The 20,020-nt window shown below is 34.9% G+C and overlaps 1 protein-coding gene and 1 pseudogene across 4 annotated transcripts in view; one reads left to right on the forward strand and one right to left on the reverse strand.

Moving 5' to 3' along the window:
* Positions 1 to 20,020, forward strand: part of CDK13 (cyclin dependent kinase 13) — a 104,170-nt gene that overhangs the window by 37,494 nt on the left and 46,656 nt on the right. The window lies entirely within an intron of this gene.
* LOC135321718 (large ribosomal subunit protein eL31-like) lies at positions 18,937 to 19,861 on the reverse strand (annotated as a pseudogene).

A 20,020-nucleotide genomic window follows, 5' to 3' on the forward strand; every position in this document is an offset into this window, starting at 1 on the left:
TTGACATTGATATGTTCAGTGTAGTTTCCCAGGGAAGGAGCTTGGTTGTGCCACTCTCACCGCTCAGGGTGCATGCTGCCTTTATAACAGCTTACTGCCAAGCCAGTGCTGCATGCTATTTTTGCTTTTTACCTTTTTTTGTGAAAGCAAAAATCTGTTGATTTCTTCGGTTATTGAAAACAGGTATTAATGTAGGTCTTTTGTAAAAGCAAAGTAGCAGAAAGTGAACTCTCAAGAAATGGGGAATAATTGTACCTACTTTTGTCACTTCTGTTCAGTATAGTGCTGGAACACTATAAGAACAAATAAGCAAGACAAAGAAATAAACATCCAAATTGGAAAGGAAGAATTAAAATTGTATCTCTTCATAGACAACATGTTATATGTGGAGAACCCTAAAGTTTCCGCCAAAAAAAAAAAAGAGTTAATAAATTCAGCAAAGTAGCAGGGAACAAAATCAACATGGAAAACTCAGTTGTGTCTGTACTATAGTAGTGAAAAATCTGAATAGGAAATGAAGAAAACAGTTTCATTTACAATAGCATCAAAAAGAATAAAATACTTAGAAATAAATCAAGGAGATGAAAGTTGTACATTAAAAATTATAAAATAAGTTAAGGAAGGCATTAGTAAATTAAAAATACTTGTTTTTATGGATTAGAAGACTTAATAGTTTAAGATAGCAATACCCAAAGTGATCTACAAATTCAGTGCAATTCTTATGAAAATCCAACAATGGTTTTTGCAGAAATAGAAAAATTCATCCTAAAATTTATATGAAATTTCAGGGGACCCTTAAATAGCCAAAACAATCTTTTTTTTTTTAACCGTGGAGTTAGGTTTACTTGCTTGATGTAATCTTTAAAGTATTATGTAAAATATCAAACATATACATAACTTTAAAGAATAGTAGGATGAAATAACACTTCATGTACGTACTGCCCACCTTTAACAATTATCAGCTCATTGCCAATGTTTATATATAATCCAATATCAGCTCACACAGGCACCTCTCGTCTGTGTGGCATGCTGTTGTCAATGGCAGCATAACCTAATAAATTCCTTTTCTACTCTCATCTCAAAAAAAAATTCCATATCATAGTAATCTAAACTACAATCTTAGAAAGCTAGAGAAAGAACAAATAAACCCAGAGTACACAAAAGCAAAAAAATAGAGTTGAAATCAGTGAAACAGAAAACAAATATGGTAATAGGTTAAAAAGCAATAAAACCAGTATTTGATTCTTTGAAAGTGGAAATATCAGTACCAATCCTATAGATGTTAGAAGAAAAAGGGAATATGATGAACAGTTTCATGTCCATAATAACTCCAACAACTTCAAGAAAATGGACAAATTCCTTGAAAGGGAGGGAAAAAGGCATAACAGCAATGGTAAATCCGAGTAGCCTTGTGAAAGGGTTCCTGGACCTAATTCCAGTGTGTGTGTGTGTGTGTGTGTGTGTGTGTGTGTGTGTGTGTAGGCCTCCCCTCGCCAACAGTCAATTAATTCTTAGCCTGCTGGTGCCTTATTTCTGACACTATCTACCAGGAGCTAGAATCAGATCCCAGAGGATAAAGGACTCAATCCTAACAAAACTGATCTCTACTTCAGGTGCCAGTCACAAGCCTAGGTTGTTACCAGTATTTCTGATCAACCAGCTATAAATAGAGGGTCCCATGACCACTTCCTTGGGTTCAGTTAATTTGCTAGAATGGCTTACAGAACTCAGGAAAACCCATTTACTCATTAGATTACAGATTTATTACAGCAGATACTAAAGGATATGAATCAACAACCAGATGAAGGGATATATAGGTCCCTGAAAAGAGCAGCATCTGTCCTTGTGTAGCTTGGGGTCTAGCATGGTAGCGCATGGAAGCATACTGGTTCCCTAGCAAGGAAGCTCTCAGAATCCCCTCCTTTTTTGTTTTTTAGGAGGCTTCATTACATAACCACGATTGATTGAGTCATTGGCAGTTGGTGATTGATTCAATCTCTAGTCACTCTCTTCCATAAATTAGGGTTTCTTTCTTTTTCTAAATTCAAATATAGTTGATTTATAATATTGTATTAGTTTCAGGTTTGGAGCAAAGTGATTCAGATACATATATGTGTGTTTGTGTATATATATATGTATATATATAAAATATTGAACAATACTGAATTTTGTTCTTTGTGTTTTATAACTCCTTGTTGCTTATCTATTTTATGTATAGTAGTTTGTATCTGTTAATCCCATATTCCTAATTTATCCTCCCTCTCGTTCCCCTTTGGTAACCAAAAGTTTGTTTTCTGTGTCTGTGAGTCTGTTTTTGTTTTGCATATAGATTCATTTGTATTGCTTTTTTGGATCGTACATGTAAGTGAGATCGTATATCTGTCTTTTTCTGTCTGACTTACTAAGTTATAATAATCTCTAGATCCGTTGAAGTTGCTGCCAATGGAAATATCTCATTCTTTTTTATGACTGAGAAGTATTCCTGTGTGTGTGTACCACACCTTCTTAAACCAATCGTCTGTTGATAGACATTTGGGTTGTTTCCATATGTTGGCTGTTGTAAATAGTGCTGCTATGAACATTGGGGTCCATGTAGTTTTTTGAATTAGAGTTTTTGTCTTTTCCAGATATATACCCAGGAGTGGGATTACTGGATCCTATGGTAGCTCTGTTTTTACTTTTTGGGAAACCTTCATACTGTTTTCCATTGTGGCAGCACCAATTTACATTCCTACCAACAGAGGAGGAGGGTTCCCTTTTCTCCACACTCTCTCCATTATTTATTATTTGTGGACTTTTTGATGATAGCCAGTTTGACTGGGTGGGGTAATACCTTATTGTAGTTTTGATTTACATTTCTCTCATAATTAGCGATGCTGAGCATCTTTTCAGGTGTCTGTTGACCATCTGTGTGTCTTCTGTGGAGAAATGTCTATTTAGGTCTTTGACCCATTTTTGATTTTGATTTTGATTTTGATTTTGTTTTTGTTTTTGTTTTTGTTTTTGCTATTGAGCTGTGTGAACTGTTTGTGTGTTTTGGAAATTAACCCCTTGTTGATTGCATCATTCACAAATATTTTGTCATATTCCATAGGTTGTCTTTTCATTTTGTTTACAGTTTTCTTTGCTGTACAAAAGCTTTAAGTTTGAGTAGGTCAAACTTGTTTGTTTGCTTTTTAATTGAAATACAGGTGATTTAAAATATTTTAGTTATTGGTGTACAGCAAGCATGGACTTGGAGGGCATTATGCCAAATGAAATAAGTCAGAGAAAGATAAATACTGTAAGATACCACTTACATGAAGAATCTAAAAAAAAATACAACAAACTAGTGAATATAACAGAAAAGAAACAGACTCACAGATGTAGGGAAGGAATTAGTGGTTACCAGTGGGGAGAGGTTAGTGGGGAGGGTCAGAAGGGAGCAGTAGGGGATTGAGAGATACAAGCTATTATGTATAAAATAAGCTACAAGGGTGTATTTTACAACATGGAGAATATAGCCAGTATTATATAATAACTATAAGTGGAGTAAAATCTTTAAAAATTGAGAATCACTATATTGTACACCTATAACTTTACATAATTTTGTACATCAACTGTACTTCAATAAAAAGTTTAAATAAAAAAGCTTTAAGTCTGAGTAGGTCGTATTTGTTTATTTTTGCCTTATTTCCTTTGCCTTGGGAAACTGATCTAAGGAAATAATTGCTCCGATTTATGTCAGAGAACATTTTGCGTATGTTCTCTTCTAGGAGTTTTATGGTGTCATGTTTTTAATATGTAGATCTTTAAACTATTTTGAGTTTATTTTTGTATGTGGTATGAGGGGGTATTCTAATTTCATTGATTACATGAGGCTGTCCAGCTTTACCAACACGACTTGCTGAAGAGACTATCTTTTCTTTATTGTATATTGTAGCCTCCTTTGTTGTAGATTAATTGACCATAGGTGTGTGGGGTTATTTCTGGACTCCCTGTTCTGTTCCATTGATCTGTATGTCTGTTTTTGTGCTAGTGCTATGCTGATTTGATTATTGTAGCATTGTAGTATTGTCTGAAGTCTGGGAGGGTTATGCCTCCAGCCTTTTCTTTTTCCTTAGGATTGCTTTGGCTATTCGGATCTTTTGTGGTTCTATATAAATATTAGGATTATTTGTTCTAGTTCTGTGAAAAATGTCATGGGTAATTTGATAGGGATTGCATTAAAGTCTGTAGATTGCTTTGGGTAGTATTGCCATTTAAAAAATATTCTTCCAATCCAAGAACATGAAATATCTTTCTATTTCTTTGAGTCATCTTCAGTTTTCTTTATAAGTGTTTTATAGTTTTTAGCATATAGGTCTTTCATTTCCTTGGTTAGGTTTACTCCTAGATATTTTATTTTTTTGACCTGATTTTTAAATATGATTTTTTTTCACTTTCAGATATTTCATTGTTAGTGTAAAGAAATGCAACAGATTTCCGTATATTAAACTTGTATCCTGTTACTTTGCTGAATTCATTTATTAGTTCTAATAGTTTTTGTGTGGAGTCTTTAGGGTTTTCTGTGTTGAGTATCACATCATCTGCAAATAATGACAATTTTACCTCTCTGCAGATAATGACAATTTACCTCTTCCCTTTCCAATTCCACATACACAAATCAAAATCAATGTGATATACCACATTAACAAAAGACAAAATCCACATAATCATCTCAACAGATAAAACCATTTGATAAAATTCAGCATCCACTCATGATAAAAACTTTTACCAAAGTATAGAGGGAACATACCTCAACATAATAAAAGCCATTTATGACAAGCCTAAAGCCAACATAATACTCAATGGTAAAAAGCTAAAAGCTTTCCTGCTAAATTGTGGAACAAGACAAGGGTACCCACTGTTACCACTTCTATTCAACATACTATTGAAAGCGCTAGCCACAGCAGTCAGACAAGAGGAAGAATAAAAGGTAGTCAAATCAGCCTTGAAAAAGGACAAAGTTGGAGGGCTCACACTTCCAGATTTCAGAACTTACTACAAAGTTACAGAATAGAGAGCCCAGAATAGACAGCCCAAAAGTAAATACTCGCATATATGGTCAATTGATTTTTGACAAGGGTATTAAGATACTCAGTGGGGAAAGTCTGTTCAACAAATGGTATATTGTGAAAACTGGATATCCACATCCAAAACAATGAAGTTGAACCCTTACTTAACAACATATACAAAAATTAACTCAAAATGAATCGGAGACTTAAATGTAAGAGCTAAAATTATAAAACTCTTACAAGAAAACATACTGGGGATCTTTAAGACTTTGGATTTGGCATTGGTTTCTTGAATGTGATACCAAAAGCACGGTTAACAACAGCAAAAAAATATATTGGACTCCATCAAAGTTAAAAAATTTTTTAATGCATTCAAGGACATGATCAGATTAAAAAAAGCAACCCATGATATGGCAAAACCATATTATCTGATAAGGGTTCATGTCCAGTTTATATAAAGAATTCCTACAATTCATCAACAGTAAAAGGTCAAAGGACTTGAATGGACATTAAGCACATGAAAAGATATTCAGCATCACTATAACCATTTAGGGAAATGCAAGCCAAAGCCACAAGAGTTACTACTTCATACCCATTAAAATGGCTATTATCAAAAAAGTAAAAATAAAAACAGCAGAAAATAACAAGTGACAAGATGTGGAGCAACTGGAACCCCACTTCTTTGCCAGTGGGAATGTATAAATAAAGCTACCATGGAAAATGATACAGTGTTTCCTCAAAAAGTTGAAAATAGTACTACCGTATGATCCAGCATTTCCACCTCTGGGTTTATACTCGAAAGGATTGAAAGCATTGTCCTAAAGAGATTTTGTACCCCAGGTTTATAGCATCATTGTTTAAAGTAACCAAAAGGTGGAAGCAGCCCAGATGTCTTTGGATTCATGAATTGATAAGCAAAATATGGCATTTACATACAATTAAGTATTTATTCAGTCTTAAATACAGAGGAGATTCTGACATGCTGCAACAAGGATGAACCTTGAGGACATTATGCTAAATGAAATAAGCCAGTCATAACGAAAGGACAAATATTGTATGAGGTACCTAAGGTAGTCAAATTCATGGAGACAGAAAGTAGAATGGTAGTTACTAAGAACTGGAGGGAGGTGAGAATGGGAAAGTATTGCTTAATGGTTACAGAATTTCATTTTTGTAAGATGAAAAGAATTCTGGAAATAGATGGTGTTGTGATGGTTGTACAACAGTGATAATAAATTTAATGCCACTAAACTGTACACTTAAATATAGTTAAGATGGTAAATTTTATTTATGTTTTACCACAGTTTTTAAAAATTAAAAGGAATAACGTACTGATTGATACATGGATGAACCTTAAAAACATTATGCTAAGTGAAAGAAGCCAGTTACAAAAGACTGTATTGTATGATTCTGTTTATATAAGATGCCCAGAATAGGTAAATCCATAGAGATAGAAGGTAGGTTGGTGGTTGCAAGGGACCTGGGGAGGAGGTTGGAAATGGGGAGTTACTGCTAATGGGTACAAGATTGTTTTTGAGGTGATGAAAATTTTCTGAAATTCATTGTGGTGATGTTTGTACAACTCTGAATACATTAAGACTTATTTAAGACCAAAAAACCCCAACTAGTTCCCAAGGACTCTGTGTTATGATGAAAATACTATACACATTGAGAGGGATAAGTGTTGTGGACGAGGAGAAGGGTCTGTTATAGAAGATGAGGCTGCAAAGGTAGGTTAGGGCCCACAGTGGTGTTTGACCTCAAATATTATGCCAAGGAACCAAATTGCTAACTCACTTTTTTCCAAAAAAAAAAAAAAAAAAAAAAGTACAATTCATATTGTGTGTTTCGACCAGCATTTATAATGACTTTATTTGAACTTTGACAGTTTGATTAGTAAAAAATGGTATCCTATCTTTTTTATAATCATTTTTTATTACTGTGGAGCTTGGTTGGACAGTTTTTTGTGTATGGAGGCCATTTATATTTATCCATATATCACCTGTTTATGTCTTTTTTCCATTTTTTTACAGTATCAGTGTTTTTTTTAACTGACTTAAAAAGTATTTTTTACCTAGTAAGAATGTTCATCTTTTGACTGATTTACATAAAAACTATCCAGCCGTCTGGTTTTCTTGCTCTCCATGTGTTTCCTATGTCCTGCTCAGTAAATGTTTGTTGAGTTGAATTGAGAAGAAAAATATTTATGAAACAGATTGTAGTATGTTCCTGAATAACTAAATGAACCCTTCATGATTGTGAATTTTGCATGATCAGTAAAAGTGCTGATCAAGAAAGGTGCTTTAGTCACATCAATAAAATATAGCAAGTAATGCTTTTAAAGGAAAAAAAATCAAAATCTTAAGTAGGAATGACTTCTTTCTTTGGTTCACAAGGTAATACAGAGTTAGCGTCATGTGTTGAAATTTAGAGTAAAGAACAGATCAGGATGTGTAGGTGCTCATTAGAAGATGATCTATGACAAAAGGATTGTCCTGAGTTTAAGTGAAAAGGAATGTGTAGGAAAGTATGGAAGGGGTAGGTGGAAATGGAAGTGGGGGGTGGCTTTTTCCTGCCAATATTTCCTGAATAGTTGAATAAGAAATATGTTATTTTGGGGCAGATGTCATAAGGTAATAGTAATGGGAAATATATGTGTAATGGTTAAAGAGTATAGTTCGAATCCTTGCTTCTTTCGTTATTATGTACTCTTTGTTTTCCTCATCTGGAAAATGGGATAATAATACCTAACTCATAGATTTGTTGTATCAAATGAGATAAAGTGTGTGAAGCACTTAACTTAGAATATTGAACATAGTAAAGCACACAGTGAAGTTTGCTGTTATTACAGCATGGTGGTAGGTTGTGAGAGCAGAAATAGATCAATAATATAATAATTGTTTATACTTAAGCAGAATTGATGTTTGGGAGAACTGAATATTTCAGTTTTAATCCTCCAGTGAAATTTCATCATGTGAAGATCAAGTATCAGGAATGGTGCTAACTCAGAAGTTAAAAATAAACTTTTTTTCTGAAAGCTTAGAAATAGTCTCTAATTATTAATAGTAAAAGTTGTCAAGAAGAGTGAAAAACTTGTTATGTGTGACTAGCTGAACTTCCTTAATCTACCAGAACTTAAAAAGTGAATTCAAACCCAGGTGGGGAAATGGAAGTCAGAAGAGTGAAGCTCAGTAGCAGGCAGTAAGACAGATGCTAATTGCAGAAGCCAGGGTATTGGTTTGAAATGGAAAACAGAGGGAGAAAGTTAAGGAACATATGATCTGATGTTCAGAATACCATGGCCATCAATAAAGAGAAAGAATTCTGCAGTTAAAATTCTGCGGTGGGGAAAGGCAGGCGGTGCGGGGTGACAGTGGCACCGTTTAGGGCATGCCTCATCACTGTTCCGTGCAATAGAAGATAGCTATTACATTGCTCTATGGTTTTTCAGCCCTTTCTGAAGAAGCTAATAACCCCTTTTCCTTCACGGTGAAAAGAGGGATGGGACACTCAGACCTGGGGGATTGTTTTACTTTTGCCATTTAGTAGTTGTGTAATAATGGGCGAATTATTTAGTGTCTCTGAGCCTGATGCATTACAAGGAAATAATAATATTTTGGGGGTTATTATGAAGCTTAAATGGGATAATATTGAAGTATTTTCACCTCTTTAGTAGTTTAACATTTTTTCTTTTGCTTACCATGGAGTCAACCTGCATACTAGGATGTCGCTCTTAATGTAAGACAGTGTAAATTGAACCACTTTGGTGTACACCTGAAACTAACACAACACTGTAAATCAGCTATACTTCAATTTAAAAAAACACACACTACCAGTTTTTGATAGGTTAAAAAAATTGTATTCTTTTCCACTATACGTTATTGTGAGATATTGAATATAGTTCCCTATGTAGGTCCTTGTTTGTCTGTTACATACAGTAGTGTATATCTGTTTATCCTAAGCTCCTAATTTATCCTTCCCCCCTTTTTCCTTTGGTAACCATAAGTTTGTTTTCTATGACTGTGAGTCTGTTTCTGTTTTGTAAACAAGTTTGATTTGTATCATTTTTTTAAGATTTCACATATAAGTGATATATGATATTTGTCTCTCTGTCACACTTAGTATGATCTCTAAAACTGTTAGTGTTTTTCAAAAATAACTCTCACTTGATTCTTTTTAGAATTATAAAAATAACGTATTTAGTTGAAGTAAAAAACATAAATTAGTAGAAGAGCGACATATGCATAGATCCTCTGACATTTGGCCAACAATGAGAAGACACCAGTGGCTTCTTTTTAGACTTTTTTGGTGCAAAACAACTATACACCTTATTTACTCACATACTTGACAAAGATGAGGACATAATATGCAGTATTCTGTAAAGCAGACATTTTTGTGTATCATGTAGCCATGGAAAAAAACCAAGATGGAGGGTGGCAATAGCTCAGTGGTAGAGGATGTGCTTTACATGCATGAGGTCCTGGTTCTATCCCCAGTACCTCCATTTGGAAAAAAAAAATCAAGAAAACAAGATAGTGTTCTGTAGGTTTGTAATTTGGGTATTACTAGGCTTTCCCCTGTAGATGGGTATTTAGGTTACTGGTTTTTAGCTTCTATTAGCAGTGCTTTATCAAACATCATTAAATGTAAATCTGTGTGTTATTTGAGTCTTTCTGTAGATACATTCCTAAAAGTAGAATTGTTAGGTTAAATGATTCACTTCTTTTTTATGTTACTAGTTACAGCCAAATTAACTTATAAGAAAGCTTATACCAGTTTACATTCTCATTAAAATTTTGTGTGAACGCCTAGTTTTCTGAATCACAGTACATTATTGATTTTACATTTTTTTGTCCATCTCATAAGAGAAGTTAATACTTATTTTATTACTTGTGTGGGTAAAGATATTTTCATGTTTTTGCCATTTTTTCTGTGAATGGCCTGTTGCTTTGACATTTTCTTGCCAACTGGAGAGATACATTAAAATACAGATATTAATGCTTCATGTGTTTCACATATCATAGATAATTTTTCCCATTTCTGTTACTTGCCCATAACTTTGTTTTTCTATGTTCTTTTTAAATCTAAATCTTGTATATGGTCATCTGTCAGTTTTGGGGGTTTTTGAGGGAAGGTGGTTTGTCTGATGCTTAGGAAAGCTCAGCCTTCTGGAAAATCCTAAGAATATTTTCCTGAATTTTTTTTCAACTTCTATTTTAGTTCAAGAAATTTAGATATATGAGTCATTGTTATTTTGTTCTGTTGTGCCATGTTTAATAAGGTACCTCATGTTCTGGGCTCTCCTGTTGATTCTTTTGCATGCTCTGCTAGCATATCACATTGGTTTAATTATTGCAACCTTATACTGCATTTCTTTTTTAATCTTTTTATTTGTTTATTCTTTAGTGGAGGTACTGGGGATTGAACCCAGGACCTCGTGCATGTTAAAAGCATGCACTCTACCACTGAGCTAATGCTGGCCCCCTCTTATATTACATTTTAATATCTGGTAGATAAGGGTCTCCTACCCTCTCCCCCTAAAAGAAGATCTTGCATATTTTCATGCATTTAAATGAGAATGAGGTGTGAAAACTTGTCAGTGGAGATTTGACTAGAATTACATTGAGGTTCATTTGGGGAAGGGCAAGGATTTCTTAAACACTTGATCAGTGTATAGGATCATAGAGAGGTATATTCATGCAATGCTTGAGAGTGAAAATTGGTATAACTTTCAGAGAGTATTTAAGGCATGGTAGGCACATACTAACTACTGTATAAAGATTTAATGTTGACTTTATAATCATTATTTCTTAAAAGGTAGTATGTCCTGTAAATCAGCCATTCTATTTTTAGAAGCATATAAGGAAGTAGTCATGACTTTACATATCTATAAAGCTACAGGAATGTTCTTCATAACATTGCTTTAGTAGCATAGTGTTGGAACAACTTAAATATCTATCAGTAGAGGGTTATTGAACAGAACTGTGGTATATTACTATGGACTACTATATAGCTATTAAAATTACGTAAAAGTTAAATGATAATAAGGGAAATTTTTTAGTCTCTATATTATGAACATATAAAGTTTAATCCAATTTTTGTATTACAGATGTATTCTAGGAGCACAGCTAAACCTTTGAGGGTGATGGATATGTTCATTATTTTAATTGTAGCCACAGTCTTACAAAAGTGTATTACCTATGTGAAAACTACTTAAATTGTATCTTCTGAATATGTGCAGTTAGTTGTCAGTTAATTCATCAAAGCTGTGAAAATTTTTCTTTAAAATGTAATAAACTTAAGGAAAACTGTTGAACTTACTACTTCAAGAAATAAAACCAGTAGGATAAGTAAATATATAGAGAGAGATTGATTTTAAGGAATTGGGTCACATGATTGTAAAGGCTGGCAAGAATGAAATCTGTAAGGCTGACTGGCAAGCTGGAAATTCTGGCAGGAGCTGATGTTGCAGTGTTGAGTTCAAAGGCAATCTGAAACAGAATTCCTTCTTTAGGGGACCTTAGTCCTCTCTCTTAAGCCTTCAACTGATTGGATGAAGGCCACCCACATTATTGAAGGTAATCTGCTTTCCTCAAAGTCTACTGATTTAAATGTTAATTAAGTCTAAAAAATACTGTTACACAACATCTAGGCTGGTTTTGACCAAGCATCTGAGCCCTGTAGTGTAGCCAAGTTGATATATGAAATTAACGATCTCACTTAGCGTGATTTCAGGAGAGTAACAGAAGATCTAGTTGAAATGGTTAAAGCCATGTGGAAATCTATAACCTCATATAACAAGAGATCCAGAGACTGGGTAGGCTTTAGTGTTAGTTGATTCGGTGGCTAAGGATGTCATCAGAGACCCAAGTTATGCCATCCATAGTGTCTTTTGCATTCTCACTGTAGCCTGGCTTGGACAGGCAGTTGTTGATATCTAGTGAGAGGGAGTCTTGGCTTCCCATGGCTCTTCTAAAATGTGCTTATGCCTGCACATCTGTACATCAGTCATCAGTGGGAAGGTTGCTGAGAACCTACTTAACATAAAATGCCTCCAAATTAGAATATGATAAAAAGAAAAGCAGTTAAGAAAAGTACCATTTTCAGAACTCAGGAGCTTATTAGGAGGGAGGGAGAGATCAATTCATTGGCTTTATATGAAATCTGAAGACACTAGAGTATTATGTAAGAAGATTGAGAAATACTTGCTCTGCTATGCGAAGTAAAGTTTATGCAAACTTTTTTTTCCTTTAAGTTAGTCTTTGTCTCTAGGACAGATGGGAATTGGCCCCCAAATATGCTGAGTCAGCAAGGCAATGCAGTTGACCATTTTTAATTTAGGATATGGAAAGTTGCATTCATACCTTCTTTTTTAGTTTTCTAACTAGTGTTTTATTTTAGTGAACATAATAATTGTTTACTGACTGATCTTCCATCACTGGGCTTGTTCATAGGGTTTAAGTTCAGTTCACTCGTGGGTTTTCAGGTACCAGACTTTTGACTTGGGGGTGTTGGGTTATTTTAGTGTACAATGGGATTTTCTAAAACCGTTATACACTCAAAAAGATTTGTCCCTATTGTACTTGGGATAACAGGAATTGAATGATTTTTGTACTTCAGAAAGTTTTTTTGTTATTTGTCTCTGGCTTTACATGAGTTTTCTGAAAGCAAATTGAAATTTTACATTATATTCTAGATTTAATATAATTTGGAAAGCTTTCAACATCACAAGTTCAGATTCTTTTTATTATGTCATGTGCATTTCTGCAGCAATCACTTTGCCAAGCTGGATTCCCTTCATTGATACTTTTACACACCTTTAATCTTCATTTTTAAAGCTCCTCCCTCCCCCAGTATATTTCATTGCATAAGAAAGGCTGGACTGGCGTGCTGCCCCTGAAATGTTAATTCATTGCATTTGTCCCAGAATGTAATTGAGATTGCATATACTTCTCACTGTACATCCAACTCTTACAGCAGAAGCTGAATTAAATCATGGGAGTTCAGTGGAGCACTCATGATTAATAATAAATAATAACAACTAAATACAAGTTGCTTAAACGTAACAAGTATGCTTTTAAGGTCGTGACAATATGGCTATGGGTAAAATAGTTTGTAGGTTGTTTTTTTTTTAAAGTAAGGTAACTGAAGGTAATTCTGCTTTAAGTATATCAAAAAGTTATAAATTATAAAGTTACAAATTAAATTAGTGTGAAATTCCCCCCAAATCAGTTCATGTGCTGGTCTTTAGAAATAATTTTGATTATCTTTTAACTCTCGACAGTTCTCTTTGGAGTAGGTCAAAAGAATTAGTTATGAAAACACCACTAAAAAAAGTAGAGCCAAATAAATTTTTTTTGAAAATTTAGTTTGAAAAAGTTAACAAATCTGAAAAATGAATATTTGTTTTAGTTAATTAAAGGTAAATAATGCTTACTGTGGGCTAGGCACTATCTTAATAAGCTCTTTACAAATACTAATTCATTTAATCCTCAAAAATTCTATGAGAAACAGAGAAGGAAATGAGATACAGGAAAAGTCAGAATCACTCTATGATGCACACAATACCTGATACATGAAAAACAGTGACTAAAAATGTTCTTTTTCAAGCAGATAGTCATTTCACTTTGGTTTTAATACGATGTGGAAAATCTAACTTTGATATATTGCAGTATATTTTGGGGAAAATGTGTTGGAAATTTGAATATTGAGACTGGGTACACACCTATTCCCTCCACTGTCAGTTGTGGTGACACTAAGTGAATTTCTACTCTTTCTGCTCCTATCACCTTTCACGTAATGGGAGTACTTTTGCTTTTACAGCTCATTATCACTAGTGGCAGCCTTGGAGACTTGAAATTAGAAATGGAGACCCTCAGGTGAAGAACCAGGAGCTCTCAAATTTTCAGAGTTTGAGAGCCAGAGTTTCCTTTGGGCCTCTTTTTGGCATAAACACCTCTGGATTTGAGGTATTTGGTTTCAGGCTGGCAATGATCATAAGCCTCTCTCTTCTGCCATTTCAGGAATTGATCTGTTTCTCTTTTATTGCTACCACCACTCTCAGCCACAACTTCTTGTAATGTGTAATGTGCGTGTATCCCTTTTTAGGTTTTCTACCACTAATCCAAATGAGAAAGAGAGGAGGATAGGTTCCTTCCTGCTCTGCCAACACTCACATCCCAACCTACCCCCAGACATTTTTTTTCTGTTTCTTCTACCTGTGTGAAATGCAGTTTTGAATGTGACTTTTGGGTAAATAAAACCGCCGAAATAAGATTCCTGAATACTTTCAGAAATTACTTAATAAATATTTGTTGAGCACCTGTTACACGCAGTACATTGTTCTAGGTGCTGGGAATAGTTAGTATATTAGATAGACAGGGTCCCTGTCCTATGGCGCTTACATTCTAATGCGTACGACCCTGGCTGTCTTGGATATTCTGTCATAATAGCTGAATATTAGGGCTGTGCTGGAGTAGGGTTAAAGGGATAGGAAAAAGGATTTTCTTTCTCTCCGCTCCAACTTGAAGAGAGCTCAGGGTCAAAGAAGAGTGTAGGAATGTCTCCAGTCACCCTCAGTGATACTGTATAGTTAATAATATAGGTTAATTTACTTCCTCCTATGAAAGCGGGACATGTTTTCCAGCAGTTACAGATTAAAGGCAAAGATGGCCACAGGAAGAAATGTTTTTGCTTTCTTTTTCTTTTTCTTTCCATATTTCAGGCAGATTTTTTAAGTTTCATATAAATAACTTGAAATTTTATACATTACAAATATTTAGTCTTTTACTTATTTTCTTAAGTAAAGAACAATGCAATTTTTGCAGCCCTTTTACAATCAGAACTGTTAAGTCATTTCCATTAACTTCTCTTCCTTGATTATTTCTGATGTTGAATTTGAGAAAGCAAAGTTCTAATGCAACTTATGTTTTACTTTTGATTATACATTTTCATGAAATAAAGATACTTGGAGTCATAATTAATGATTTTTCTAAGACTTTTGCCAGGGATATTTATGTTTCTATTACTCCTGCCCTAACTTTCAACCTTGGATTGATCAGTTTTTTTTTAAGCCGAATGTGCTGGAGAAAAATCATACAACTATGTGAGTTACTATCTCCCCAGATTCATGATCTACAGAGCTGGGACTTCAGGGCTGCTGGATGGCCCTTAGTCTGCTCATTCTTCTGTTCTACAAAGCAAAGATTCCTGTTCTCTTAAGAGAAGACGTTAGGAGAATTCACTCTCAGCTTCCCACCTTCCATGCGCTTACGTCACTCTGCGTTCACATCACTGTTTTGTCTCAGAGGAAGTAGTATTCTTCTTCCTGCTTAAGTTCATTCTTTCAGGTCCCTGGAAACTTTGTTGTGTGTTATCTCTGTGTTTTCAGCCCCTTCCCTCTTTACTGGCTCCTTCCTTTCAACACTAAACCTACTCAAATTTCTCCTGTCTTAAAACAAAAAATCTTTCTCTGATTGGAATTTGCTGTGTCTTCATTACTCTATCTTGTTCCTTTCCTTTGTTGCCAGGCTTTTTGGAAGAGTAATCATCACTTGATGTCTGTACTTCTTCACTGTTTCATTTACTCATTGGTCTAAATTTTTCTACCACTTTATAAAGATAAGGTTTCACTCATGAGCTCTTGCCACAGCAGTGGTAATTTCTCAGTTTTTTCTTACTTTGTGGGCAAAATTTATTATGTTGATTTGCTTCATGAGTGTCTTCTAGCTTTTCTGAAAAAGCTCTAGTAAGATTTGCTTTCTCCCTCTCTTGAGTATTGCTTCATAGCCTTAATCATTAGCCCTTTCTTTGCCTTATCCGTAAGTGTTGGTTTTCCTCAGTATTATGTCCTTGGTGGTCTTCTCTTTTATTCCCTGACACTGTCATAGCTTTAAGGTTGTTACTGTCACAGGCTCTGTGCCATTACCTCATAAAAATGTTTCTAGACCTGAGCTCCAGATAACTGTTTGCTGGATATTTTTATGTTCACATTTCACAAAGGTATCTCAAACTGAGCATGTCCCTTGACCCATCAACCTGCTTGCTCCCAGCTTTGCTTTAAATTTCAGCTTAAATACCTCTTCTGATTCCCCAATCAGGTTTCGTCTTTCAGGATACCATTGTATTTTTAAGCCTATCAATTAAAGCATTGTTAATACAATTATTTTGTTTACCTATCTGTCTGCAGTGTTACCTTTTGGGGCTCCTAATGTCAGTAACTCTTATTCATCTTTGTATTTAGAAACAGTAAACTTCTGTTGACTGTTCTGTTGCACATAGTCGCACAAAGGTAAAATTCTAAAATAACTGATAGAATATAAAGAGTTTATATAAAATACATAATTAGAAATAATTTAAATTAGTATTTACAAATGGAAACTTGGAGGGATTTTTTTGTCCACATTCACCGTCCTTATTCCTTGTGTCTGTTTCCAGCCATTACAGATTTATTACCCTTGAACAAGTAGGATTTATGTTAATACAGATCATTTGCACGATGGAGAATTGAACGTAGATTGGTCTTTCACATCCTTTTCTTGAAATGGTTTTCCCCATTAAGAATAATCTTTCTATAAGAATTTTAAAACACATTTTTACAAATTGTGCTAGCTATGATTTCACCTTATTTTCCATAATATTTTGGCCATGTTTGAAATGCTATTTTGAAATTATTGAACAATTTGGTGTCATCTCACTTAATTAAATCTGTGTGTCAGTGAATTTATTGTTTATTTTCTTAGTGTATTCCCCTTGGCCCTGCACCAAATATTTTTAATATATGGCACATTTTTCTTCTTGCCAGTTATTTTTAATAATATTTTTATTTTACCAAAAATGTCCAAAAATATTATTTCAGTGTGTAATGAATATCTTTAAATTACTGAGATATTTTACCTTTTTTTGTATAGTCAGCCCTCCTTATCCACAGTTCCTGCCTCTGTGGATTCAACTAACCATAGATCGAAAATATTTAGGGGGGGGAAATCCAGAAAGTGCCCAAAAGCAAAACTTGAATTTGCTAAGCCATGGCAACTATTTGCATAGCATTTGTATTATATTAGGTATTATGAGTACTCTAGAGAGGATTTAAAGTATATGGGAAGATGTGCTAAGGTGGTATATAAATACTATGCCATTTTATGTACGGGACCTGAGCTTGTGCAGATTCTGGTAATGTGGTGGGGGGTCCTGGTACCAATCCCTGACAGATGTCAAGGGACAACTGTATTAAGTCTTCAGAATTTGCAGCATATCTCATCTCAGCTGCATTTCAAGTTCTCCATAGGCACTTGTGACTAATGCCTTCTGAATGGGCAGCATGGTTCTCAAATATAGCTTGATATTGGCCCTACTTTGGGGTAGATACTGCATTGGACATGTTTTGGTGTCTCCTACCACCAGTTTACCCTACTTCCTACCATAGCCCTGAGCTTTTTTGTTTTTGTTGTTCCACCTTTTATCTCTTCTTAGTCCGTGTAACTATGGAGCTGACTTCACTTCTAGCTCCTAGAAATATGTCACTTAGATCTGGCCAGTTGGAGCCTTACAGTTGTTTTGTCCACAAGGTTGAGACTTTTCCTGAGATTTCATGTGTAGACCGAGGCCCTCTTACCTGTGAGCCTGAGAGCAAGAAGGGGCTACTGCTGCAGCAGTCACTTTGAGATGGTGTGGAGTCTGAGGACAGAGCCAATATGTTTCTCTGAGCCAGTACAGAAAAATGCAGAGAGGCAACCTACACTCTTGCCATAGGATTTTGAAAACTCTGTTTCACTGCATACCCAAAACAAAATAGAATATTTAGAAGATGGATAAATTACCTTTTTGATCAAGTCACTGTGCCCTGGATTGTAGATGCAGTGCAAGTTTGACTGAAACTGGAATAAGAGGTTTGGATTAGGGAGGTCCATCCTAAAATAACCTGTGGTCTGAGAATGCCCCAGTAGCAGGGTTGTTCTGGGGTTGATGGGGGAGGGCTTCCACCAGTTTCCCAACTGTGATTCCCAGGCCTCAAATGCTTGAGTTGACTTCTTGTCAAGGGTTACAGACCTTTTGGTGGAGCAGACATTTAAGGATTCAACCTAATTACAGTGAAAAATAATGACTACTGTCTACTCAGTGAAGGGAATAAGAACTACAAGTGACACTCTGAAAAGGGATATACATTTTTCTTTTATATATACATATATTGTGTATAACTGAATCACTGTGCTGTACACCTGAAACTAACACAACATTGTAAATCAACTATACTTCAATTAAAAAAAAAAGAACTGCAAGTAACACAGTAATTTACTCCCCCTCGGGTGTTTTCATTGCATTTTATTGCTTTGATTGTGAGTATAGAGCTTGTTGTGACCAGCTTTTACTGAATTTAAAGTCTCTTGTATTTTAAAGACTTTTAACTAATCATTGAAATAATACAAACATATGTAAAAAAATTACTTTCCCACTTTCTCTTGCTATGTCTTGCCCAACCCAGGGTTAAAAGCTGGTTATATATCCTTAAAGACCTTTATGCACAAAAATACATAGATGAATAATAGAAATATGTATTTAAGTATATATATTGAGAGGGACAGAGTCAGTTAAGCAGTCAGTAAGCAGAGACGTGCTGCTTATTTTGAATTTAATTTGCTCCTTTTCTAGTTTCCTAAGGTGGATGTGTAGGTTATTGATTTTAGATCTTAATACATATTTTCAGTGCTATAATTGTCCCCTCCACAATAGCTTTGCTGTATCCTGTGTATTTTGGTAAGTTGCATTTTTATTTTTATTTACTTCAGAATTCTTAAAAATTTATTTTTAGACTTTTCCTTTAACCCACTTTATGTAGAAATTTAAAAAAAACCGTTTTGTAGTTTTCCAACTATATTTCTGTTATTGACTTCTAGTTTAATTCCATTGTGGTCCGATAGCATTCTTTGTATGACTTCTATTCTTTTAAATTTGTTTAGGTATGTTTTATGGCTCTGAATGTGGTCTCTCTTGGTAAATGCTTCATGTGAAGTTGAGAAGAAGATATATTCTGCTGGTGCTGAATGAAATATAGACCTAAATTAGATTCAGTTGATGGGTGGTGCTGTTCAATTCAAATATTTTGTCTCTGATTTCTTCCTGTTGCATCTGTCAGTTAATGTTAGAGGGGTCTTGAAATCTTCAACTATAATAGTGAACTTTAGTGCAGTTCTGTAAGTTTTTTCCTGACACGTTTTTACCCTGTTAGGAGTGGACACATTAAACATTATGCCTTGGAGAATTGACTCCTTTATCGTTATGTAATGTCCCTCTTTGTTCCTCGTATCTTCTCTTGCTTTTAAGTCCGCTTTGTCTGAAATACAACGTAGTTACTCCTGCTTTCTTTTGACTAGTAGTAGTATGGTATATCTTTCTCCATTCTTTAACTTTTTTTTTTTTTTTTTTTGCAGTTCTGTAACTTTATTTGACAATCAGCAGTTAGTTCTCATCCACATTCACTGTCTGTAGATTTTTAAAAGTGGCAACAGGTACATAGGTAACCAGTATAGAGCTTGTTTGGTGAATATTCATCTTCATTACGTTTTCTGGACAACCACCTGTGGATATGTATGGGACGTTCCTTATTCCTTTGGTCCATGCAGCTTTGTTGAACCTGGTGTCAGTACGCACATCTGGAGTTCCCATCTTCTTCATGGCAGGTTTCCATATTTCTTTGAGTGCCCGAGGCCCATGCTTCTTGAAACCCACTCCGTGGATGCACTTGGGAATGTTTATAGTGTATTCTCTGGTTACCACCTTGTTGATGGTGGATCATCCCTTCTCTCACCACCTTTTTTCGCAGGAGCCATTCTGCTGGACCCTGGATTGGAAAAAGCCATTCTTTCACTTTTTATCTGTCTTTATATTTAAAGTGGATTTCTTGTAGACAGCATACAGTTAGGTCTTTTTTTAAATTCACTCTACCATTCTGTATGTTTATTTGGTGTATTTCAGACCATTGGCATGTA

This window comes from Camelus dromedarius, chromosome 7 (genome assembly GCF_036321535.1).
Source record: "Camelus dromedarius isolate mCamDro1 chromosome 7, mCamDro1.pat, whole genome shotgun sequence".
NCBI lineage: Eukaryota > Metazoa > Chordata > Mammalia > Artiodactyla > Camelidae > Camelus > Camelus dromedarius.